A 26,698-nucleotide genomic window follows, 5' to 3' on the forward strand; every position below is an offset into this window, starting at 1 on the left:
CCGCCACCACTTTTGTAAGACTCCATTGGGAAGAGGAGAGGGCTGTGAAGAAATTAAGCCATACACATGCACACGTATGTTCCTTCATGGTGTTCTGCAGAGCTGAGAGACCCCAGAAAGCCGCCACACAAAGCAGAGCCCAGGGCTGGAGCCACCTCCCCGGCTCCGTGCCTGGCCAGGCCCGCGCGCAGCGCAGGAACTTGGCTCCCCACCCGTTTCATTAGTTGTGAATGGCTTTTGCATTACCAGATATCAGGCCTGTTCCTCCACCCCCCCGGCCCCCCCGACACCCCATGTACCACCCCTGTCACTTCCTGCAAGCAGCAGCACAAGCCCAGCTTCAACCCTCCAATTTGTCTGTTTAGTGTCTTCATAAAGGAGGTAGAGAATGAAAGAAAGAGGCTGGGGGAAGGGGACGGGATGACTAAATCAGTAACTTGTCTCTTTAATTTCTCTGCCCCCCCAACCCCCCCCCCCCCCATACATCCCCTGGGGACACGGGCTTCAAAGTGAGCTACAAATATTTACTAATTCTATTAACAGGATACAAATTGTTTTCAGGGGAGCATCAACCACACAAACCCGTGTCAGCCCCCTCCTGATCACAGACCCCCAGCGCACCCCCCCCGCTGCCTGCGCAGCCACATGGACTCCATAGCCAACCATTCCCTTCCCGCCCCCCCAATTTTTCCTAAGTTCAAGATGAGTTGAAGGGTCAAAAAGGCAAAGGGTGTTTCAGAAGTTTAGCAGACAGCATTTGGTAAAGGGAAGGCAGCGAGAGGCGGGAGGGGGCGGGGGGAGAGGGGAGAGGAGGAATCTGGCATGCATTAGGCTGAGCAGTTCCAAACATCCATCCTCCACAGACTTGTTACTTTCTTTCTTTCTCACAAGACTTTTTTTTTTTTTTTTTGTAATTTGTGGTTTGAGATTTTTTTTTCCTATCAGCCAACAACTGTATTTTCATCTCCTTCCCCCACCCTCCCGTGCTGCCTGCTTGCCTCCAAAAGCACGCACTCGCCTGCGATATTCGGACACATCCTCTGTGCCTCGCCGAGGAGCCGCTGCAGGGAGTTTGGCACAGTTGCTGGTACCCTCAAAGGCAAATAAAATACTCTGTGGTGGATGAGAAAGGAGCCCGAGGCGCTGAGATGCTCCGTGCCCACCAAAACACCAAGGAGGGACGGTGCTCGTACGTGGGCCCGTGAAGAGCATCCCACTGCTCAGCTGTAGGGGCAATGGGGAGCTCGCTAGGAAGGAGAATAAGATTCGTGGTCTTAGTCAAAGGCCATGGGTGCTGCTGCACAGCTCGGTGGAATATAATTAGAGTTAATACCAGCTAAGCCTTCGGCTCCACTAAGTCTTCCAGGATGTAATTTTCCCCAGGACTTAAATGTTGACCCATATCTCGTTATGTTTTATGAGCCCAAAATAAGAGCAGTACAAGCTTTGTGTTCAGAAGAAATAACACTTCCCAAATGTCCAGCTACCTAAAGCGAAGCCCTCTGGCTGACCAGACAGATGACCAAAGCACTCACGAGCATGTCAAGGTGACAGCAGGCCAGGTCCAACCTCTGGACACTGCCTCCTCACCCTGAAGGAGCATGGAAAACCCATCCAGGCATGACAGTGGGATGGACAGATGTGAAGTGACTCGGGGCAGACACGTCCCCTTGCTGTCACCAGGTGGGACACAAGATTATTCTCCTCCCACTGAACTGATGCCACGGGGAGAAGGCAGCTGCACATCGCTGTTTTTTAACCTTTTCTGGCATGCCAAATATTTTCACTTTTGTTCTGGGTCGAGGAGCACTGAAGATGGAGCTGAGTGTTCAGCACATTGCAGAGGAGCTGCTGAAGGACCTGCCTTCTGCCAACCAGATGGGAGAGCTGGAAGTCGTGGTACATGGGGATTAACACTGCAACCCACCTGACCGAAGACCTTCGGTATCACTCCACATCTTTGCTTCCAATAGCAGATGAAGCAGTCACTCCACCAGAATACTTTCCATGAACAGAACAAATAGATAAAATCCTATGCTTTAGGGGAAATTTCCCAACCTTCAAAAAAAGGGAATTCCCCCAACTTTTGGAGGAGAGAGGAAAGGGCACATGCACACAGGAGGGGTGAGCAGAGAGGGTCGACGAGGAACAGGAGAGCACTGCACCCTGCTGCACCTCGCCAGCTTCAGGCACTTCGCAGACACGCGTTTGAAGTCACGTTGCCCCCGCCTTATCAGTGAAAGAAATAGGTACCTCCAGAGGGCAATTCAAGTCTCAGGTGGATCGAAGTGCCCTTTAGCACTGAGCAGTTCAATAGTGCCTGAAATTAGCCCGGATGAATCTGGGCCTTAATCAGCAAATGGACTTTTCATGCCACAACAAGTGTCAAGATTGCAAATTATTTTTCATTTCAAATGAGGACCGAAAAAAACCCCACCAACATTTCATTTTCCCCATGATTTATTTTTAAATTAATTGGAGTTAATCAAAATATGTATTTTCAGTCCTTTCAGAAACATTCCCAGTTAATTTTACAGATCTTTAATTTGGCTAAATATAAACTACATTTTAAAAATTATTTCCCCCCCCCACAAGGAGAAAGAACAAACTCCCTTAGCTTGGAATTACTGAAGTCAGACCCCTGACATTATTTCCCGTTACATTATTTAAAACAAGAAGTCCTGAAAACGTATCCATTTGCACGTAGAAAAATAATGAGTTTTCAACCAAGGTGATGACGTTTTCCTAGAAGGAGCCGATACACTAGCATTTTCCAAATCACTTATGATTGCCATGACTTAATTACCCTATAGAGAAGGATAAGTCAAGGGCTGGACAGGGCTTTGGTGACTGCCAGCTTATCCCAGTCCACGATTCAGAGAAACTGAATGCTGCTTTTCCTAACAGCAAGTGACAAGGTTCCTAAATTCTTCCTACTATGAGCTATCATGTTTGACTATTCCTTGATATTCCTAACAGATCCACTTTATTCAATCTACAACAGAAGTCTTCTAATGCAGTTTAAGGGGGAAGGAGGGAGGAGAGGAAAAAAAAAATCTACCACCAAATTAGTTCTCTGATAGTTTTCAAATGTTCAAAACGTCAATCTCCTGGCAACACCTGCACATGGCACATAGACCTTGGCTTTCTGGAGTCCCTGCAGCATCTTTTCAAGTAATCTACAGGAGAATAGAAGGATGTGGCCTTGGAAAAAAACTCCTAAGTGCATAAACAGCTGTGGCCACATTTCCTACGTCTGACATCTCAAGGTTGCTGCAGGAGGGGAGAATAAGGACAAACAAGGCTCTGTAACAGGCTCTCCAAAGAAAAGTATTCCCCATGTGTTAGTTATTCTTTAAAGAGTGTAGCAACTGAATTTGTAGGAAGATTTTAGTTGCTTTCTGGTAGCTGCTTCTTGCAATAGCTGTTGGGTAGAAGATTTCTGTGCTGCCTACCTACAAATACCTGTGGGCACCTGAATATGCACGGCATACGGATGCTTGGGTAGATAAAGTCATAGATGTGGTAAAACACAGCAATAGAAACATCCTCCCTCATATGAGTGGACTTGCAAGGCTGATGAGCGTTAAAGTGACCACAACAGTCAAAATCATTACCGGAGCGTGGGCATTATGCAAACAGAAGATAATCCTGAGGATAACCTACAGCAGTTTTAGTTACAGTCATATCTACACCATCTGCAACACTTGACAACCTACCGCTATGACTGAGGCAGCAAATAATTCCCAAGCTGGGAACCCAACAGTTGCTCTCTCTCGGACAGCTCTGATGACACAGCGCTCACCTGGGGGACGGCGCCAGGGATCCAAGTGGCTGCTGTAGCCATTAGTGCTTTCTGGTTAGCTCATCACAGCGCAGGAGGACGTGAACGTCAATCTAAGGGGGGGACGTCTGGGTAATGCGTGCTAGCACCGAATGCAAGTCTGCATGAGGGGCTGGGGGCTCATCTACACCAGGTGTGATCTCCGAAGCTGAAGTCACGGGCTGCAGGGATGAATATTGGCAGGAGGGCAGGGACGGCACTAGGAATAATGCCTCTGGCTGAGGAAGAGACCTGCCTACTAAAAAGTGAGCTCAGAGTCACTGTATACCAGTGACATTGCTCCTAAAATGTCTTGCTACGCCCTGTAGAAATCCAAGCCCTGTTTTGCTCCCTGCAGGCTGTTTGACTAAACCCCGCGCTCCTCACGCTATCAAACACAGATAATGCTCAATCTAGGATGCAGATCAGAAGCACAAATGGGAATAAGCCATGTGAAGGAGGCATCTTTGAACACTGCTGAGCACTTGGTCAGGGAGCTGAAGAGCTGCTGGGCTGCGGCAGGTGAAGCCAGCTGTTGTGGAAAATGAGCAGAGCGCGAGAGGCTCAGCCTCCATCTATTCCCCTTGCTGAGCTCAACTCTCCATAATCCTTAAAAAGGGAGGAAAGAAAGCAAAACAAAGCCTCTCTGCATCAGCCTGTTTTGGCCATACATCCTCCCTACTGCAATGGCACTCAGACCATCGCAGCAACCCAATGAAGTGTTGCTGTAATTAAGGTTTAATGGAGCTGCAAGGCTGTGTCATAGCAAAGAGCCTTATAACGGAGGTGGAATGCAATTTACTACCCACCAGGTATAGAGCAATAAATCTGCAATATTTATTGGCAAGAGAAAGAAATGTGATCCAGAATTCCATATGCTGGGTTGGGGGAGGAGATGAACACCACTTCCAAGGGGGAAAACTTCCTCCGCTGCTCATAGCCTATTGCTGGTGCGTCCTGAAACAGGGACAGCATTTTTGTGCTGTAGCCATTCCCAAGGATCCCAAAGCAACTTCCAGACTGCACAGACTGCACCGACCTGGCTGCTACGAGGGCAGGGAGTGGCAGCTGGTACCCCGTCAGTCGCCGAGGGGAGGGAATACTGCTGCTAGCACATCTGGCCAGCCCTGCATTCCTGCAATATGAGCCCCAGGATAATGTGAACAGAAAAACCTCGGGGCCAGCCCTACAGCTGGTGTAAGCCAGCAAAGGCATACTGATTTGCACCCACTGGTGCTGGCCTTGGGTTCCCCCCCTTGCCTCTCTCGCTTGAAACTTGCGGGCAGGCAGTAAACTGCATTTTATTCAATTTATTGCCCTCAGAAGGGGGAAAGGCTGAGCAGGCTGCAGAGCTGAGCCTGCTATTCCTGAGGAACGAAGGCATTCCTGGCCTGCTGCTTGAGATCATTAAACCCTCCCCTTCTGCTATTGAGACCAATTCCCAATGGGGAAGCATCTGTTGTACCCCAAGTGCTCTGGCAAATTTGGGTCAAGTCACACTGCAGTGGCACGCTGAGCACAATGACACCATGGAAGTAGTGCTGAGGGGATGCCACTGATCAGTCCTCAAGTACAGAAGCAGTAACTAGAGAAGATCCATGTTGTTAAAGGCCTGAAAACGTATGAACATACTGTCAGAAAGCACATGTGCACAAGTAGAGACCACCATACCTTCCAACTTGCACAATACACATTTTATTCTATTAATTTGTTTTTAAGCTAAATGGAGTGCCTGTGTGGGAACGGGGTACAACATTCTTCATTGTCCAGAAGTGGATGGTCAGATGTCAATAGCTGAGAAATGCTATATTAGTAAAAGCACAATACAGAACTGCTGCCAGGTGGAAAAACAACCAGAAAAAAAAGCCCCAGTCCTGGAAGGTGCTGAGTACCTGTGCTGAGACAGTGGGAATGACAAATAGCTAGTCCCTCCCGTGAGACTGGATTAGTTGTTTCCTATGTGTCCAATAGACATTTTCTCTGAGAGAAGCAACTAGCAGGTGGCTAGTTCTGCCTCCCGAACCGGCTGTGGCAGATGCAGGGCTGCGCTGAAGGGGAAGCTAGGGTTTCACGTCCTTTAATTCCCTCCTAGCTAACTGGGTTGTTGGAGGGTCACCGACATTTGTTTGTCTGCATGTGCGAGTGTCAGAGACTGAGCAATGGACAAGAGGGAGTTTTCCAGCAAGATTAAGCCTCTACCAGAACTGGCTCTGTCCCAAGAGCGACTCTCGGAAATATTGGCATAAATCGGCAACTGATACTACTTGCTTCAATGGAGTTCCTTGGGAAGCAACTGACAGCAGCGTTTGGCCCAGTGGGTGCTGATCCCATGGCTTATGCTCTCATTTTCCCTCTCTGAATTTCCCACATGGATTTCCTATTCATCTCCACAGTTCAAAGGTTTAGGACCACAGAACTACATCACCATAGGAGCGATTCCCACTGAAGACCTCAGAGAAGATGCCTTGGCAGCAATACAGCTTGTACCTGGTACCATCTGTTGTAACTTTGCGGTGACGTTAGTGCTCTGGCTCCTGTCAGTCAGGAGGAGGGTGAGGTGACAGGGCCATGGGGCCCTTCATGTGGTTTCAGCATTTCAGCACGAGCGCGTTGTGGACTCTGGCAGCATTTCAAGATAGCGTCTGAGTTCACTGTAGACGTGCCAAGATGATAACCTTGGCCATATCTGCTGAGGCAAAGGTTTCAAAGGCTCCTCACGGGCCTGACTTCCAAGTTGAAAAAGCCCATCATTTATTGACTTAGGGAAAGAGCTTCATTACCAGCTGGGAGTGCACTTGAGATGAATAACCCTGAGAAACTGTAAATCTACCCAGAATGCAGACTCTTGTCCTAAGAGGTGTTGCATTAGCAGGCAGCTTTTCAGTCCACTTGGCATGGCGGCAGGCCCCTGCGGTGTTGGCAGATGGCCTCCAGCCTACAGTGGCAGCAAAACACAGCAGCTTTCACCCTACAGTTCTTGGGCAACTTCACAGAGCAAGCATTTCCCCCCAAGACTGCATGTCTAAAGGTTTCTTGTGGCCTTAGTGCATTCACATATCGCATACCCACATGGGACAGGGCTAGCCAGATGTCATACTGATGGGGTTCAGAGGGCAGGAGGTTTTTTTTTTTCCAGTCTTTAATTAAAATCATCTTTCTAAGACAGAGTCAGGTATCAACTGAATGCAGTGGTGTGCACCTCTAACTGCCGTGGGCTGAGCCACGTACCTCTGGAAGCCCAAAGCCTTAGTTCTTTGGCACACAGGAAAGGAAGACACAAGGCAGGTAAGACCTACCATTTCTGCAACATTCTTCCCAAAAGTCTTTCTGGTAGCCCCAAGCCTTCCATGGCGACAGGCCTCAGGCCACACCAAGTGCCTTGGGGATCTCTCCCCAGTTCTCCAAGCTCTGGAGCAAACTGCAAGAAACAGGATTTGGCTTTGGCCTGTTATACTTTGCTTGGCTTCCTTCACATACGACAAGCCAGAGACCCTTCTAGAAGGAAAGACCCTTTTTGGAAATGACACAAGCCACAAGAAGCTTATTTGGGCTTCTCCAGTCCCCTGCCTCAGCTGCCCTGCATTTGTCTTGCTCTACACCATCCTGCCCTGCTCTTCCCTTGCTGCCAGTGTCTGAGGGCTATCTTCAGCCTTTAAACCCCTACAGTCTCAAGGCTAATACCAGAGTAGCTGCATTGGTCAGCCCAAAGCCTCCATTTTGTTGGTCTAGATGATGTCCGGGACCTGCTTCAAGACAAACCTTCTCCACCACCTGCAGCTCCCACACCAGGGCCTGGCAGTACAGCACCAAGGGCTAACCCTTGCAAAACATGCCCTTTCTGCTCTGAGAAAAGCCCCATCTCTGGCTGAGGGCAAACACAGTTCCTCCTTCCCAAAGGCACTGTGAGGCTCTGTGCGCTGCCTAAAACACAGCAAAAAGATTGTTATTGGCTTTTTTTTCCCCACTCCTTCTCACTGCCTACAGAGCCAAAGGGCCTGTTTGCTTTCCTGTTACTTATCAGAAAGGTTTATTTGCGATTGCTTGAGAGGAGAAAAAACCCTCTGTAGCCACAGGCAGACAAGCTCAGTGCTCAGGAACGTAATGGCTGGAGCCCGTGGGCCCATATGCTCGCCATCCTGTGAGGTGGAAGGCCAGCTCTGATCATCTCCAGCTGCTCAGGATACAATTGATCAGGTATGGCTGCACGTCAAAAAACAGGAGTGGGTTGGCTGGGGGCTGTGGCAGGCAGCAGAATGGGCAAGGAGCTATTTAAAGCGTGTTGCAGCACTGGGAACGGTCCTGTTAGGAGACATCAGGGCTGCAAACACAAACACATGCACAGTCCCCGAAGGGAGGGAGGTTATATTTTCCCTGTCAGCTGCTATAGCATCCTCTGAGCTCCATGAGAGAACGAACTAAGCTTTCATACCGCCCTGAATAATTCGTGCATTTTTAGGTTCCTATTTCCTCCTCCCCAATGAATTAAGACCTAGGAATTCAGCTTGTTTGTTGTTGCTTTTGTTACTGAATATCCATGAAAAGCTCAATGTCCCTGGGAACTAATTAGGTATTAACCCTGCATTATTGCTGCATATCAGCCATGGAAACATGCCATTCAGATAAATCTCCTTGAAACATGGAAATATTAAGTGATCAGGTGGAATGGCTAAAGTTAAAAAATAGAAGATATGTGACACAGGAAAGAAAATAAAGAAGGAAATATTTCAAGTGAAAGCAACTACATGGTATTCTTGTATACCATTTGTACCAAGTGATAAACAAAACTACCAGATGGGGACAAATCTTTGCACAAAAGAACCATAAGGTCTCAGCTACCACAAGGAATCACGTCTAGGAGAACTGTGGGTGATGTTGGGAGCTATACAGGTCCCATTGTAACCTAACCTGAACTTCTTCTCTTGTTTTGTCCTTAGCACATCACCATACCTTTAATGTCTTTGTGCAAGATAATTTTGGAAGACCACCTCGACCAGGTCACATCTTCAAAGAGCAGGGCCTTTAGTGATGTTAGGCTCTCTGCAGGCAGTGATTTTGTATTTGGGAGGATCTCCGATGCACTGCAACCTTTCACAGCCCACTATTGCCTGACACAGAAGCACAGAACACTAATAGCATGAGATGAATAAGTGCGTGCATATCTACTTTATTTTTTATTACTCAAACCATTTCAAGAATTCACAGATAATTATTTCTAAATGCTTTTTCATCTGTTTTCCCTCAAAAATCTTCTCATTTGACTTAAAACCCTCATTTGCGGTCCAGGCAGCAACACACTTAATCACACTGAACGGGGCCACAAAGCAGCTCCAAAGATGCTTTTAAGTATCTGAAGAATCTGAAACCAAGCCATAGGCAATAGGATTGCTCTCATCCAGCCCCTCCTTGCCACAATATGCTACGTGCCCCCGTCCCAGGCCTTAGGAGAGACAGCAGAGATCCCGACGCCTCCAGTGGCAGGGATACAGCACCCTCCAACCTGGATGTTTCTACAACACTGTGGCAGCCTAGACAAACACTGACTCCAGTCAACACACCACTGAACCAAAATATTTTGATTTGATAAAACAAACTCAACAGCTGTTTAGACTTCAGCTGACCAGACTCACAATAGAAGTTTCCTTTCCAATTTCCCCTATTTATTCACACATCCCTGCCATCACGCAGTTTGGCGACCGCACCAAATCTATTCCCTTCTCCTTGCCTCCAGATCCCCTCCTTGTCCCTTCAGATGACCAGTTCCCCTGGATCATTTCCCACTGTTCGCTTGGAGCCAACACACAGGACTCTGGACTTCTTCAGGGAACACTAAGGCATGGCTATAATGATAAATTATTTTAGTTATTTGCTTTCAAGTTGTTGTACAAGCACTTCCCACAATCCACTGTGGAAGCGAAAAGCCTCGTTTCAATTGATAATGGATTTACAGAATTCGGTGGTCCTCCCACCAAATGTCATCTCCCTGTCACAATAAAATAATTCTGCCCCTGATGACAGCTGCACCCAGCCTGCAAGTCCCCTTGCACAAAAAACTCCCGAGAGCTCACAGTAGGTCTATTCCCACATCAAATTAAAGCCAGATAGAACCAATTAAAACAAAAAGGTTGGGGTCTGCTGAGACAACAGAAGGCATCTGGGGGCAAAGTCTCACACCTGAATTCAGAAGAGATGCCATGGCCCAGACTTTCTGGCTCCTCATTGAAAGCTGGGGCCCAGTGACACCTCTCCCTAGGACTGGAGACTGACAGTCCTAATGGTTTGTGGTGGGGCTCACAATGCTGAATAGCAGTGAAGACTAAAGTTTGGGACACTGGAAATCAGATGAGGGATTTCCTTCCATTACTCAGAGGCAACTAAATCCCGTGGGGGCCATGAGACAAGAAAACCAAACTCAAAACACCCCCAACAGATGAAGGTTTCATTCATCTGTAAGACTCATTTTCCACCATATATTCCTCTGCCATCACCAAAAGATCCAGCACACGTATTTACAGCTGTTCATACAGCCAGCCCCTCAAAAACATCCTCTGATGACCCAAGCCCTACTTGCTGGGAATGGCAAAGCGCTGCAGCCACTGTCCTCAGGAACAGATGTTGGTTTTGTAACGCCAGCCCCCTTCAGGCCACCCCCCTCCTTCTCTCCCCATGTGGCACTTTCAGCCTGCATGCCATCCAATTTGTCACCTACAAGGCAGGTCAGGGTCCCGCTGGGTGCTGCACATCTCCTCTCAGCTTGGGGCACTTTGTTTCAAAATTCCTCCTCCCCAGCAAGGCTTTAGTTGGGACAGAGAAAGAACAAGGCAAAGAAAAGACACTGACACAAGCCCTGATTAGTGAAGGATTTTTCTGTGTTGCTCCCCCAGCTCCCCGTAAATTCTCCAGTGTCCTACTAACAGCTCCCTAATTCCCAGATTTCCTGGTGTGTGTCAAATGCCTCCCCAAGATCCTGAGATCCTCAGCTTCCATCGGGAGCAAGCAAGCAGCATTAGCTCTTCTGACTCTGCCTAACCAGGCTGATTTGTGGTGTGAACACACTCTAATTAGTCATTTAACTTAAGAGCTAAGACTCCCAAGAGAATAAGATTTCAGAGGGGAATTCAGAGCTCTTCAGACTGAAATTATCATCAAGTGCCTAATGCAATTGTTCTGCTTCTCCTTTTCAAGGCCTCTTTTTCTCCATTTGACTCTTAAAATAGGCAGCATGAATGCTTCCACATCTTTACCAAACCACATCTTGTGTAGCCTCTCCTGAAGTCAATTGGGTAAACGCACATCCCATTTTTGTCTTCTGTATTTGCCCTGGGGAAAGGAAGGTGAGTCTCTTCAAGAGTCAAGAGCTGGCCAGCAACAAGTGCTACTTCATGCCTGCCTTACACAATGGATAGCAACTCACAGAAACCAGTTAAAAACTCCAAGACTCCCAGCATGTAAAGGGATTCTTAAAGATTCAGGATGCTCTGAACATTAGACTTGAACTGGACTGAGTTTTAAAGGTGATCAAATCTTAGTTTAAATCCTGATCTGAGCAAACCTGAGCCTGCATCTTGAAACAAGTCTAGTGCTAGCTGAACATCCTCACTCCTCTGAGATTGTTCAAAAGTTCCTGTAAATAACCACGATGAAGTGCTATCATTTGCAACTTTCCTTATGTACACCCAGAGACTGGAAAGCTTGTGTTTATGGCATTCCCAGCTCCAGTACTGTCATGCTGAGTAACCCAAACTCAGCACTATAGTTTCCCCAGCTCGTACTCCTCCTGATAGGATAGACAAGTTGGTGACTTTGTGCAGGGTTTGGAAGGTTTCCAACTAGTTTAGCACGGCTCTGTTCAATGACTTAATCCTCTGAAAAGATGCAGGTTGTGCAGTTTTTTGGCTTCGTATCAGATCATTGCCCAACTTGCTGGCTGTAAAGTAAAACCGACTTCTGGGCAGGCTAGTCTCCTGGAAAAAGCATTGGCCTGGGAAACTTGCAGCCGGGTTCAAATCACCCGATCAGGTACCTAAACCATGACTGTTGAAGCACCTAGAACATCTTCTCTCAAATGTTGCCCAGTCCAGAAGGGGCACAAATCTCATCAACACCTACTTCAGACGGCAATATCCCCCCCTGCACCTGTGCAGAAGCTCCTCTAGGTAGAGAAGCTACATCCCTTATTCTGCCACAACCCACACCATGATGTTCTTGGATGCTTCCAGCTCTGTTAACTCCACAAAGAGCCTGGACACCCGCATGCCACTGTCTTTAGGCAAGCACCTATTTCACGTGCCACAATGCCTAAGCCGGTATATAAAGTAGGTGTTAGGGTATTTGAGACAGGATTTCCTGTCTTGAATGTGCTACTGTCCCGCAAGATGGTTTTGAACCAAACACTGAGTGCCTATCTTTAAAATGGTAATGCAGGTAACATATAAAGCACATCGAAAGGAAGACAATCAGTTCTATGAGCTTGTGAATACACCATGCTTTACTCAAGACACTAAAAGACCCAATACACGGTCTGCTAAATGAAACTGAAGGCAAGATACTGGATAACTTGGTTAAGCTGCACACCAGCATTAGAAGATAAAAACCAAGCAAAAGTCTTGGTCACTATTGTGACACCTCAGAAGTAAATTCTTATTACCAGTAAACAATACCTCTTCCACCCAAACAAGAGAACTTACCTTTAGCCTGGCGTGTGCACAAAAAAAACCTGTTAAAATCTTTTTGATGTTGCTACAAGCGAAGTGTGAAAAACCTGCCATGCTGTCAGCTCTCCCTATCTTCTGAGCCCAGCTCTGCAGACAGCCAATATCATGTGCACCTACGTGTGATGGATCTGACTTGGGCATGAAATTTTCATTAGTTCTTGCACTGTGCACAGACACAGGGTTTCACTGATCTAATAAGCTTCACATACCACTACCTGGCTGCCTATAGCTCCATAAAAGAGGAATGTGATTAGACCTACATCTCTCTTTGTGTATTTCCAACCTTACCCCGCAACAGGATCACCAGACCTCCTTCCCAGTTCTTCTAGAGAAAATGTTGCAGTACAATACTTGAAAAAGATCTTAATTCCCCCCTATAACTTTTCTAGTCACAATAAAAATGGTTTTATTGGTGAGAAGGGTCTGCAATTTCTTCTTCAGCAGGACAGCTTCTGGAGGAGGTCCTGCAAAGATGTAAAGCAAGTTTGGTTTTGTTTTCTAAACAGAGACCGCCAGACAAGTCCTCAAGCTCTCTGTAATCTGTTCTTCCTGTTCAGTATGGTGCCTAAAGGAGCTGAACAGCTGAACTGTGAAAATAATCCATTAAAACTAAGTTCTCAAAGCATTCTTCCCCCAAGCACAGCACTGCATTTAAGGGGAAAAGATAATATCTTCTTGCAAGTGGGTACTAAATCCCTGCATATCCTTCGAAACATTCTGATGTCATATTAACATCTTTTATTCTGAGCCCTGGATCCCCCAACATCACAAGGAGCTCCTAGTAGCAATTCATACTAGCACAGAACATTGTTTAGCTCCTCTGACATCATAGCTCTGGACACCACACAATTCCTGTTGTTTTCTGAGAAATCCAGTGAAAAAAGTCACCACCACCATGAGATAGAAAGAATTTCAGCTAACACAGGGATCAAAGAAATCAATAGACTGAAAAAGAGCAAGCTTTGCCTCGCTAACCTTTTGAGCAAGAATTCCTGTACTAGAACTAACTGAGCTCAGAACTAGGCTGCAGGTTTCCCAGGGAGGAATCCTGTTTGTCACTAGTAAGCAGGTCCAGGGCTTTCTCCCCCAAAGCTTCAGATAACATTCAGATGATCCAATATATAACAGTCTGGTTTCACTGGACAAGTCTTCACAAAGCCAATACCAACAGCCCTCTAGGCAGCAAGTCACAGAACGAAAGGGGATGAGGCCCCCTAGTACTAGTGAAGACCCTGTGCAGCTCCTTACAGAACCCTCCTTGCTATTGCCACCTGTGCTGGCAAACACAGTACGTGATTTGCAGCAGTGACTCACATCGTTTTACCCATGTAAGAGAGGGAGGAAGTTGCACGTTTCCCCAGGCTTGAACCACCTGCTTTGCAAAATCCCAATCTCCAGCAACAGCCACACAGGACCATGGACAGCAGTCCCATGCAAGACGTGCCACACGCTGGTTGTCCACCTTGCACGCTTCAGCAGCCTCACAGAACCTGCCATACATAACAGATTTCAGAGAGAGGCTTGGTTTCTTAGTTAACCTGGACTAGAAGACGAGATCACTTGAATAAAGTATCTTGAACCCGTTCTGCTCATCCCGAGGTACTGCAGTTCTCCAGCAAGCATGCATTAGTCCAAGGAATGCCATTGTCTCTGGGGATCGCCTCAGCCAGAACTTTGCAGAGAACTTAAAATTTCTCTGCTCCATTGTAAACAGGAGCTGTTCCCAGCCCGCAGCCTGGTAAGTAGGATGCAATGACAGCATTTAGGGGAACACCTATTAGCTTCTCCTCAGCTCCCACTGTTACTTGGCCCCAGCTTCCAAGACACATCAAAAAAAAAACTTCTTTGTAAAGGCCAAGTTGTTACACCCCCACATACTCCATATGAATTCGCCCAACAAGCAGAGAGCATGATAGCATCTCATTTGTTTATCAACCATTTTACACAGCTGAGTTTACAGTTGTGCAACACCAGGTGTATAAATCCTTCCATAAGGAAAAAATAAACAGCACATTCATTTCTGCCATAGCACTAGTGCGAGTGATGTTAAATACCAATGCCCATTTATCATGACCTAATTATTAGTTCCCTCATTCCCAAATCCACACAGCAGACTAAACATAAGCAGCCTATCAGCCAAGTTTAACTAGCTGCCAGCAGCCACTTTTACTTCAACAAAGAGCACATCACTAAGACACTACAAGACCAGTGCTCCTATATGGAGGCTTCATTCTCATTCAGCATCCAGAGTTCAGCTTGGAGGATGAGGAAAACGAGAGAAACAGCTAGTGACAGTAAGCCTTGGTGGGGTCACGGGCTTCGCAACAGCTTCGGTGTGCAGGCGGGTGAAAACATCACTCACAAAGTAAAGGGACAGAAGAAAGAAACGAAAAAGGGAGGAGGGGAGGGAAGGGAAGAAAAAGGGAAGGGTGATGGACAGTTGGACTTGTTGAGGGTGAAATCAATTAAAGTGCATCAAATCCAGAATTCATGCTTTTTCAAAGTGACAAATATGTGCTGGAAACTGAGAAAGACGAAGGGAAAATAATGTCTTTGACCTCCCAGAGACCGGCTGTTCCTTCCGTCAGAGAAGCCAAAAGTGAAGTGAGATGCGTTCATGATAAATTGTAACAGCCAGGCAGCCACCTTAAAAAAGAACGAGGTGAAAAGGTTACAGAAGGAACCCAAAATGCAAAGAATTCAACCAAACATCAAGATAAATCAACTCAGGCCCTTGTGTATGCGTGCCCAGCCTTCACAGAGCTGCTGCAGCTCATCTCAATTTGTTAGCCTTACTTAAAGCGCAAGAGACATACACAAACATCTTGTTTACAAAAGCTTTTGAAAACATTGTTCCAGTGAAGGCGGAAGCCTTACCAAGCTCAGGGATGCACTGACTACATTACCTGCTGTCTTATCTGGGGCAACTGCTAAACAACTTGAGAATTTCTTCAGTGCACTCAAGTATCACTGCCACTCCTCTGTTCTGATCAATTCAGCTGCATTTTACATAAAAGTTTCCAAAGAGATAGAAACCTCTCTCCAAAACAGAACGTAAACCAGACAGTCACATCTCAAAGTTTCAGAAGGCAAAGTCTTAAGTATAACCTTATTTTCTCTCGCATTTAGGTATCATTTTCTGGTTTTGAGCTTCAAATCACAATACAAACATTTGTCTGGATGCATTGCAGCTTTAGATCTTTTTCCTACTGACAACCAGAAAATATTAAATCCGATCATTACCCCATGCGGAATAGTTCAATGCAAAGCTACAATATCAGAAAATCAGAAGGTACAAGATACCTATTAATAAAACTTGTTTGAAGCATTCCTCTAAGCTTTGTGCCCTACTTGGAAACATAACTTCACAACAACAGAACACCAACGCAATATGTTTTCAATATGTACATTTTCATGCAATACATTTTCCTTACATTCACAGAAAACACCAAGGCAAAACTGAACTAAACATTAAAAAAATGATAAGGCTCCCTCAACATTGGCATTTTCCATGTAAAGGAAAACTTGACAGTGGTATGCACAGCCGTTTTGGCTGAAGTTCTCCTAAATCAGCTCTAACAAAAAGCTTCCCCAGTGATGCATACAATGCTTTACGTGACCTGCAGCAAGCCAAAGCAGCATTTTAAGGGAACATCTAATGCAGTTCTGCATGCTCATTCACATCAGCAGGGTATGCCCAATACGCCTCCCATTCCAATACTCTGACTTCAGACTGACTCCCTGACATAGCCCATCAAGTTTTCAAACATCATACAATGTTGTGATACCCATTTCTTCTTGAATTATTAATAGTAATGGATATTGCCATTTGGTCTTGGAGCAAGAGTGGCCCAAGCCATGCTGACTATTCATGACAACAGCAGACAGACCTTTAAAAGGTTACTGAAGAAGCCATGCCCGCTCTCTTCTCTTGAGCTATTAGTGGCACTGAAGGGACCATACCAGGTAATTCACAACAGTTCAGATATCATCAGTTGAACCCGTTCACACTGCTGACTGTCACGTGGACGGTCATGCTTGTGTAGCCCTAAGCATGGGAGATGAAGGAGATTCCCAGCTGTGGTGGGGAATTTCTCATGCCCGGGATCCAAGCTGGCATCAAGAGTTTATTGTTGCAAACGCATCGAGGGGAGCAAAGTTCACATTGACATCGTGGCTGCAAGGAAGCACAACTATCAAGTCCTGGCTGGCATCCTCACAGCTCTGCCTTCAGAAAGCACTGGTGATCATCTCGCCAACTCCTCCTGACAGATGCCCACCCCACTACTGTTGCATTCTTCTTCACGACAACCTTCTCTGGACCGTCCCTTCCCTGAAACAGCATGATTCTCTCAGGGAGACACGAGTTCACATCAACAAATTCTTCCCGACACTGCCCTGAAGCACTTTCGCTATGATCAGCTATTCGGAGTGATGGGACACACTAGTTAGATCTCTCTGTGTGTTTATCAATCCCTTCTCAGCCATTTTCCTCTGTAAATCCGTCAAATCTTTTTCTTCAAGCTCTGTGGGAACAGTTAGGAGATATCTCCTCAGAGGTGCCTGCCCTGCCACTTGGATTTCGTCCCCCTCTTGGAGAAGTTGGCTGTCAGCAGTGGGAGGGCTGGCCTGCATAACACAGACACAGCGGCAGTGCCGCCAATGCCCTTGGAGTGGAGGGGTCCATATAAGACACCTCTAAGATCCCCTGTCCCTGTGCAGGGGACAGGGAGGAGCGCTGCCTCCTCCCTCATGAAGAAAGGGGGATAGGAAAGGCCCAGGGATGAAGCCGAGGAAGTCAAAATTCTGCAATCCCCCACACCAGACACAAACACTGTGCTCTGAGCTGAACCAGGGCACGAATTGAGCTGCTGCACGGGACCACTGGATTTTAGAGGATTTGAGGGAGATGGGACATAAAAGTGCATTGGACTCTACATCCATATCAGTATTTCATCTCTACTGCCACGATCCTTAACCAACATAAGGCAAGACATTTAAATGGCATCAAATCAAGTAACCAACCCATTACATCACCACGACAAGTGTAAATGAAGCCCCATACACCACCAACAGATTTGGGCCTTATAAGTTTCCTTCTATTCCTCCAGGGAATTTGCTGCCTGAAAAAAGTCACGCATCTTCCCTTTCAAACAGGGAGTATCAGATGGCATTTGCCTTCTAACGCTCGCAGCCTTTGTGGATGGCAGTGAATTGCCAGCCAGCCTTAATCATCATAGATGCTGTCCTACACAACTACAGTATGTAGCTTATATGCAGTGTGATTGCGCAGATCTAGGTCAGCATCCTGCATCCTGACAAATGTCAGATGAGAACACTTATTTCTCCTTTCACACTTGTCATCGGCCGAGCTGGTTATCAGCCCCATTTTGCAGCCAGGGGAATGAAGCACAAAGCAGTGAAGTGACTTGGCTCTGGCCATTTTGCAGGCCCGTGCCTCCAGGAACAGTGCCCACAGAAGCAAGTCCTGGGTCCTCTAAGCCACCACCCAGGGCCACACCACATCCAGAACACTCACGATGGTGCTGGGAAGATATACACGGCAGAGGGGCAAGAAAACCCACTTGTAGAGATCAACAATCAGATTCCTCAATCATCTACCTGAAATTACCAGAATTTCAGGTGGCTTGTGCAGCTTTCCCAGTGATAACAGACCAGAACTTAAGACAACACCTACTGACTTCCAACAAGCTCCATATTCTTTCCTTGCTCACCAGCCAGAATAAGCACTTGAGGTTTTGGATCCTTTCCTTTAAGCCCTGCAGAACGGGGCAGGAATCTCACAGAACAACCCTTCATGCTCTATTTCATCAAATCTGCTGAATGCAAGCAGAGAGACAAACATGAGATTAGATATACGAAACCAACGGAACATTTCACCATCCAAAAAAAGGGCTCTGTCACTATGATTGAATAGCTTCTGCTCCTGCTTCTGATGTCTCATGTCAGAAGGGGCAGATGAGAAAGGGCTGCATGGCAGAAACAGCTTCACGGAGGAGTCTGGTAACTGGCAACCAGACAGCTCCGTATCAGACATCCACAAGGTTCCCATGAGCCAGACAGCAACTGTTATCCTTTTAGGACTGAAATTTGTCTGTTTGTCCAAAAATATGTGCTGTCTGAACATCAGCACTTTTTATTTCAGTTTTGGAGTTTTTGTTGACTTCCACTAAATTGCCCTCATTCACTGCATGAAACCTTCCATCCACTCAGTGTTTCAGTTGTTTTTTTTCCATCTCTCCTAAACTCTTTTTCCATTTTTGTGGATTTCAAAGTAATTTGGTGCTGAAATATTTTGGGTGAACTGCAAATAGAGATAATGCTTTTAATTTTGGAAGGAAAAAAATATACATCTTTAAGCTCCAGTTTCATTGCTGCTCATTATACAAGTGAGCAAAATTTTATTTATTTATTTTTTTTTTAGAAGGAAAACCATCAGTAAAATGTGACCAAATAAAAGCTGCTCTTTGCTGATCCTTGACATTTGCCTTCACTACAGCTGCGGCCATACAAAGCCAGACCACAGGACTGGGGTTTAGACCCCAGGAAAGGTAAAGTTATATTTTTAGAAGGACAGTACAATTGGGGGGAAGAACCACCCCATGCCCCCACCTCCCCCCAAAACCCAACACCAACAGCAAACCAGCCTTCAGCTCTTTGGAGGACTGCCTCTAGAGAAGAAACAGAGCTCAGACAGCTACTGTCCAGGGTCCACAACATGCTGCTGATACACACCACTCACCTCCACACGTGGTAAGTGAGCATCCCTGGGTGGGAGCCGTGCTGCAGTGACCTTGCATGGTCCTCGAGCTCTGGCAGCTCAGGGCTCCTGCCTCCCGTGGCAGCGCGATCACCAAGCATCCCTACAGCATCGCCTGACCTGAGGGGCCTCCTGCCAGCGCTCTTCAAGATTACTTACTGCCTTGCTCCAGACTCAAAATGATTTAAGACTTTCTTGGACACCTTAGGCTCTATATTTCCTCCTGTCTCATCCCTTAAGGGCAAAGTGGTGATTTGTGTGGGGATGCCAGCAACGCCAGGATGCCTACGCAGTCCTGAGACTGTACTACACTGCTGGTACTAACACCATATGTGTGGCTTGTTGCTGTATTTGCTCCCTTTTGAGCATGGACTAGCTACAAGACCACATCAAACCTTCATCTACACCCTTAGACCCTTCCACTGCAAGCAGTGGCTTGAGCACAGCATTCAGGTTTGAAGGAACTGGAGCTCTCCACATGCCCCCAGTCCATCACACGAAGCATTTGTACACAGCACATGGTAAAGAAGTGGAAAATCCGTCTCCCCCTTGAGATCCCAACAAACAATGTTTGTTGGTCACACAAACATCTGATCTAATGGGGGATCCCAGGGCAAGGTAGGGGAATAAGTGCATGTTTAAGTATGGGATCACCAAGTGTTCTGTGCCATTAAGTCAGTGGAATCCACCACTAACTGAAATGGGCCATGTTGTCCAAAAGTAAATCCTAGAAGTGCTGGTGAGGGAGGGAATTCAGTAAAAACGCTATTACACAGTGCCACACATGCAACTCAGCTGGTTTAATTCACAGCTTTCCAGCCTTTGGAAGCCTTGACTTGAACAGATTTGTGAAGGACCTGAAGCACTAACCACCCCCTTCTTCCCTCTGGTACAGCTTCCTACACAAACCCTCTGGGACATTAAATCTTCCACTTGCCATATTCTCCTAGGCCAAGAGGATATGAATTTCATAACTCCTCAGCTGAGCTGCCATCAGGAGCCATGAAATACGACAGGAAGCCAACAGCATGGACCTGCTGCACTCCACGCACTCACATGAGCCGCAGGGCTGGACAAGCTATTAAAGAGAGCACACAGCACAGCTGCCTCGAGCCCAGAGGCACGTACAGAAGGGCACAAGTGCACTCGATCAAACCACAGAAGGATCAGAGGAGGACAGAGCCAACACCTGAGTTGAGGCTGGGCTTGCACAAGAAAGCCAGTGCTAGCCAGGAGTCACTCGTTACGTTTCTGACTTCAGGGCTTATGCAGGTACCGGCTGACAGCTTGGAAGGGCTGAAGGAGGGAAAAAAACCCTTAATTCACACGTTACAGCTACAAAACACCACAGGTTTCCAACCTGAACTTGCACCTCTCTGTTATATCCAAGTTGTAGGTGATGTGAACTGGTGAATGGACCAGACTTCACTGGGCAGGTGTGGTCTTGTTTCCCTCAGCAGGAGCTCTGCTCACATAGCTGTTTCTCCAGAAAATCACCAAGCCCAAAGGGCACAAGTTTTTTTTTCCCCTCATAAAATCTATTATGAGCAAGAAGTTCATTCAGATACCCTCTTTCACCTGAAGGCCTGCATTTTGAGCCTCCTTTCAGGATATTCACAATCAACTAAAATAAAAAAGTATTTTTTACATGCAAAACGAACAAAAAAAAAAAACACACTTTACACTTACTGCAGCTTTCAGTCTCTTAAATAGAAGGGCTGAATAGTTAAATCCCCGAAGGAAGTCAATCCTGTTGCCAGACAGTACCCTCCTGCAGATGCTATAAAGCCCTAAGACAGACAGCAGAGCTCAGCGCTTCCCCTGGATGTTTGGAAACAGAGGAGAGGGGGAGACACTTTGCAGCGGGTTCCAGAGTTGGTGCTGCAAACACATCTGACACTGTGCAGTAGGCTTTAGACGCCCAACGCACACCACAACTGGAATAAACAGTAACCGGGGAAGCCCCTTAGGGCTTAAGCAGGGGTCATACAGAAGGGAGAGACCAGACAAGGTCTTATTAATGCACCCTGTGTGGCAGAAGTCAAACCTACATGAAAGTGTGTACAGGAGAGAGTCTTAAACATCCACATGAAGTCTTGTGCTATGCAGGTGGTCAATACTCGTGATATACTGTAAACCAACTGCTGCAAAGCATCCAGAAGGCCCTTAGTACCACAGACACAGCCTGCTCTTCCAAATCAAGCTTCACCTACACCAAGGACACTCAGCAGCATTATAGCCATCCACGTGTTCATGCCACACAATACAGAATTACCATAGAATAGTGATAACATTCATTAATCAACCTGTATCAAAAGCTTTTGAATGCAACTGTAATATTTTTATTCTCATAGAGATCCCAGCGTTAAAACTGATATGCTTAGTTAAGGAGAAGGGAAGAGGAAAAAACAGACAGACTTGGATTTTTTGCTCACTGTTTGCCCACGGTCTCTAATCTGAGCAAGGTTTTAGTCAGCTCTCCATCTGAGCATGATTTGGTGCACTATCAAAGGAATCCCATCACATAAAAGCAACTTTTGAGAACACAAGTCTAACAGATGGACATTGTCACATATGGCATTTCTCCAACCAGGAAAACACTCAAGCCACACGCTACATTTGTCCAGAAAAACACGCGATCAGGCAACTTCAAAACAAGACAAAACAAGCTCAGCAAAAACAAAATGGCTCCTTGCACGTTCCCTCTTCAGGTATGCTCCAACCAGGATTAGGTATACGTCTCTCAACGTTTACAAACTCATTACTAAATTCCAACCTTTTTTTTTTCCCCAGAAAAGAACAGTACCTCAAAACAGCCAACTAACTCTTAACACACCCAGTGCTCCATCCTCCTGGGGAACTTGAACACCTCTCTGATGAGGCACCGCTCTGCAGTCTTCCTATCCACCACATACATTTCTTGTTATGCATACCGTATTTCCAGCCATACATGAAGTTTGCTTACTCACAGTCAGGAGTAGATGGCTGCTTTCCTTCAGTCTCTTCTAGTTGGTCCTCTTTCCTCGGGGTCCTTTGCAGCACGGCTGACTTTGAAGCCTGCAGTTTATTTTAGCCAGTCAATCAGTAGACTTCAGTAAAAGCAACTTCGCCCCACAGCGAGTTTTCCTCATGGCACAAGAAATACTTTTCTCATCCTTTGAGGAGGGCCTGCAGTCACTTGCAAACTCCACATTTGCAATATTACATAGGAACTGAGAACAAAAGGGAGTTTACTTATTACAAATCAACTCAGGTTGCCTTTTCTCCTCTTCTCAAAACAGCACAGACACCAGGTAACACCTCATGTACAGAATGATAGGATTTGAGTCCCAGCACATGACTACTGAACTTGAATCCTTCAGGTGAGGCACAAAGGGAAGGCCCACAGGTAGCCCCAGGCTCAAAGAACAAAAGAGGGTGAGGAACTGAGCTGAAATGGAGCAGAGAGGTAGGGAGGCAGCCCAGGTGAGGCTCATCAGGGCATTAAGGCTTCACTGGAGCACTCAGTACCCCGGTAATTTTTACTTAATTGCTGCCCATAGAAGACAGTTGGACATGTCCTTGCAACTTCTACCTAGAGAAGTTTCTGGACTTCTCTAAGGGAATGGCCCTCTTGGAAAGCCAGAGTGAAACAAGTGAATTTCTTTCACTTAAAACTTCAAACCCAGCTTAGGTGTCTCTCAGAAATACGGGGCTGTGATCAAGCCTCGCTGCTACCAGGAATTCAAACCAGCTAACCAGGCTGGTTTTGAATGTGATGAAGCCTATGAACCAGCACAGCTGCTGGGAACATAACACACCTCTGTCCCTGAAAGATCCTGCCTGCTTTTCCTTCCAGTCGAAGTGTCCTTTGGACTTTTGGCCTCAACTCTGCAAGGTGAAGGGGACCCAGACAGGGGCTGGCAAAACAGCCTGACAGAAGGCCCTTGTGTGAAACCCTTCCAGACCGTGGCACAAAACCTAAATGGAGCCAAGTCCAGGAGGACGAGGGGCACAAGAGGAGCACACAGGTTCCTCACCAAGGTGGCAGCTTTCTGAAGCTTCACTCAGCCAGCTCCACCTGGCTGGGATATCATACTCAGCTGGGCTGCAACCTCGCTCTTCTTTCACTTGCTGTTTGTTTTTGCTTCTCCTCTGCCTTCTCGACTCCCTGGAGTTAAGGAGATGAGTTAAGCACGAGTACAAGGAATTGTTTCCTTTTTTTTTCAATAGTCTTTTCCTTTCCTTCATGCTCTTCTTACCCCTTCCTGCACCCTGCCATCAGCTGCCTCCAGACAGCTCCTTGGCACTTTGTTCTCCTCGCTTTCCCTTCTAAGTCACCAGTAGCATGCTCCCCCCAACGCCGCTGCCTGCTGTGGCAGCATTTCTGCACCAAGAAGATAATAAATACATCAAGCCTGTCAAAGCCACGCTGTTTTGGCTGGGAAGAGGTGCCCCCCTGCCGGGTGAGATCACTTCCCGCTGCGATGTATGGCTTTCCCCTCACTGACAGCTCTCCAACAGGGAGTAATCGGTGTCCAACTGAGAGGAGTAGCCAGCTAACGCTGCTAAATGGCACTCAGGGCTGATGAGGGCAGAGAAGAGGAAAAAAGGAACATCAGGGCGATACACACAGCCTCTCTCTTGCTGGCGTGGTGTGTTGACAGAGAGACAAACTGGATCTCCTTGCTGGCCCTGCCTGCGGTTTCCCAGGCAGGAGGTGGCAAAGAGAAAGGGGAAACTGATATTCCTGCTTGAGTCTCAGGGCAAGTGTCAGCCTTAATCCTACACGGGGATGACACCTGTAGCTCTTGGTGCCAAAATGCATTAGCTAATGTGAAATTAAGAGAGGAAGGACATGAAGCAGGACAGACAGACAACACCTGTGTCCATGTGCTTAGCAGAGGCCAGGCCCTCTGCCCCCCATGCAGCAAATACTCCAGCAAAGCCCAGCCCCGAGCTGTGCTCCAGACACAGGACGGATTTCAGGGACAGGAGCTAGCAGGGAAACGACACTCAGTTGGGAAACGGATTTCCCATGGAAAAATTCAGAAAGAATTAATTTGGCTTGTTTGCATTTCACAGACGTCTAGGATGTTCAGCAGTATCTGAGACACCCAGGTACAAGCAACAGGTTTCTCACCTCCGGGTCACCCGCTCACCTCAGAAAGCTGTCATCATCGCCTTGTTTCTGATTAGGCCAGGTGAATTAGCTCTGTATTCATGGCTTTTTTTTTTTTTTAATTAAAGAAATATAAAAGAGTAAAATGATGATTGAGACACTGTGGCCAGACTGTGAGATACTAAAAGTCATCTGGAGTTTCTCTACCTCTAGACCGGCCTCTTCAAAGACACTTAAGGGAATCAATTGCCCGTATCCCACTAAAATCCTCTCTGTATGTGGTTCATGAAGCTCTGAGACCCTTTCCCGCCCCCACAGCCTCCATCCCTCACCTCTGAAGTCTCTCTAGTCCATTATTCCTGAGGCTGATTTGTGAACAATGTGTTCACTTTCCGTACTGCCTAATGAAGATGTTCCTGTCCCTGAATATTATATCTGCTGCACACTTAATGGAAAAAAATAGCTATTATTATCATTGGTGGTTCAGATGAGTTTCTTGGCAGTGAGGGTGGTACAGTTATGTGGACAATCAAACAAGCCAGTGATTATTGCCAATGCATTTTTGAGGAAATCATTGCTGTTTAAACTCCAATCACAACAATACCTCATTTAAAAGCATAAAAGCTTTCACTCAGCAGACCTACCTTTTTTTTAATAGCAAGACAATTAAATAAATCTCCTGACACTTAACCATCATTTACCCAACAGTCAGAAAATGGATTCAATGCCTTCGCATTAGTTAGATTATGATATTAAAGCACAAACTGAACAAGTACAAGCAGGTGAAGGAAGACCTTTGAGGAGTGCATGCAGCACTACAGGTATGGCATGCTTTTTTTTTTTTTTTTTCCAGGGGATAGGAGGGCAATTTTTTCTTTCCATGTTCAGATATCAGCTAAGTTCTTAGCATTATCACATTTCTTAAATTTCACCTTTCTTGGGAAAACGAGAAAGTTGTTCCTCCTTTTCTAAACCGGAAACTCAACTACAGCACTGATGATGCCATCCTGAAATTCTGCGTCTAAACCAGGAACTGAATCTGGATATGCTGAACTGTTCCACACAGTAACCTTTCTACACTTAAAACTGATTCAAGCTTTGTTTTGCTAGCATTTCCATTAAAACTGGTACCTAGAAACTTGAGTGTAAGTATGGATTAAAGCTCAGGAGGCAAAAAAGTCCAGGATCTAGTGCATTTTTGCTAGCATCTTAGGAAAGAATGAATTATCCTAAAAGACAGCCCCGAACTAACACTGAAGCAACTGTGACTGACCCTGCACTGATACAAACATCAGCCACTGACACATTATAGAGCTTTTATTACCTGTGATCCCAATGGTACCCTTAATCCCTGGCTCTAGCACTTCTCCCTCATTAGGCTCCTCGTGTGAAGAGCATGTTCCTCTGATACCATTATTCAGAAGCTGTTGCTAAATAGCTCCTGAATTTATTACCTTCTGCTGGCTGTCAGCTACCAGCATCGTAGTGGGAGTCCCTTTCTCCTCTCCAGGTAATAACAGCAATGGTACAAAATCCTTGTCTTCTAAGCAGTGTTTGAATTTAACATGGATTATTATATACTCACAAACCTATGCTGAATTTCATGGTCTCTTATTATAATATGCTTTCAGAAAAAAAAAAAAAGGAAGAAAGAAAGGACAGCTAGCAAATTGATCCAGTCTCATTCCAGACTCTAAATAACTGACAACTACATAGACAGCTAATTGTTTCCTGACCCCTGCTTATTCAATTTTTAAAGAGTTCCCATAGACAATTGTTACATAAGTGGACCTTTGCTTTTGCCTCCCTCCCAGCCCTCCTTTTTGACAGAAGACAATACCTGCACTTTGTAAAGATGTTTACGATGGGCTGGAAAGAGTTAAAACCTCATCTTCCACTCCTCCCTCTTTATCGTTTTAATTGGCTGTTCTGGTGACCTGACCACCTCTTTGATACGCATCAAATGCTGGCCCGTGAAATACAGAGCATGTCAGCCTGCCGAACAAGGGTCAACCAGATTGTCAATAAGGCCATCAATCAGACCTGGTGGCATGATGGATCCAATCCAGACCAAAAGTCCCAGCTGGAAACGAAAGAGCCTCCCCGCTGATAAGGCGGTGTGCAGCGCAAGGCCCGACAGCTCGCACCAGGGTCACCAGCCTGGAGGCCAGGAGGCGGCAAACTTCAGACTGGAAAAAGGCAACAGTGAGCAAACAATAAAACCCCCAAAACCAACAAAAAAAAAGAAGCCCTCTCAGCCAAGCCAGCGGTGGTTCCAAATC

General features: G+C 46.4%; 1 protein-coding gene across 20 annotated transcripts in view; it reads right to left on the reverse strand.

Annotated features, from left to right (window-relative positions):
• Positions 1-26,698, reverse strand: part of TBX3 (T-box transcription factor 3) — a 273,513-nt gene that overhangs the window by 153,673 nt on the left and 93,142 nt on the right. For all 20 annotated transcript variants that reach the window (XM_083804575.1, XM_083804571.1, XM_083804580.1 and 17 more), the window contains one exon: positions 22,285-22,527. The gene's annotated coding sequence lies outside the window, so the exon portion shown is untranslated. The remainder of the gene's footprint in view (positions 1-22,284; positions 22,528-26,698) is intronic.

The sequence above is a fragment of the Anser anser genome (genome assembly GCF_964211835.1).
Source record: "Anser anser genome assembly, chromosome: 18".
Classification (NCBI taxonomy): domain Eukaryota; kingdom Metazoa; phylum Chordata; class Aves; order Anseriformes; family Anatidae; genus Anser; species Anser anser.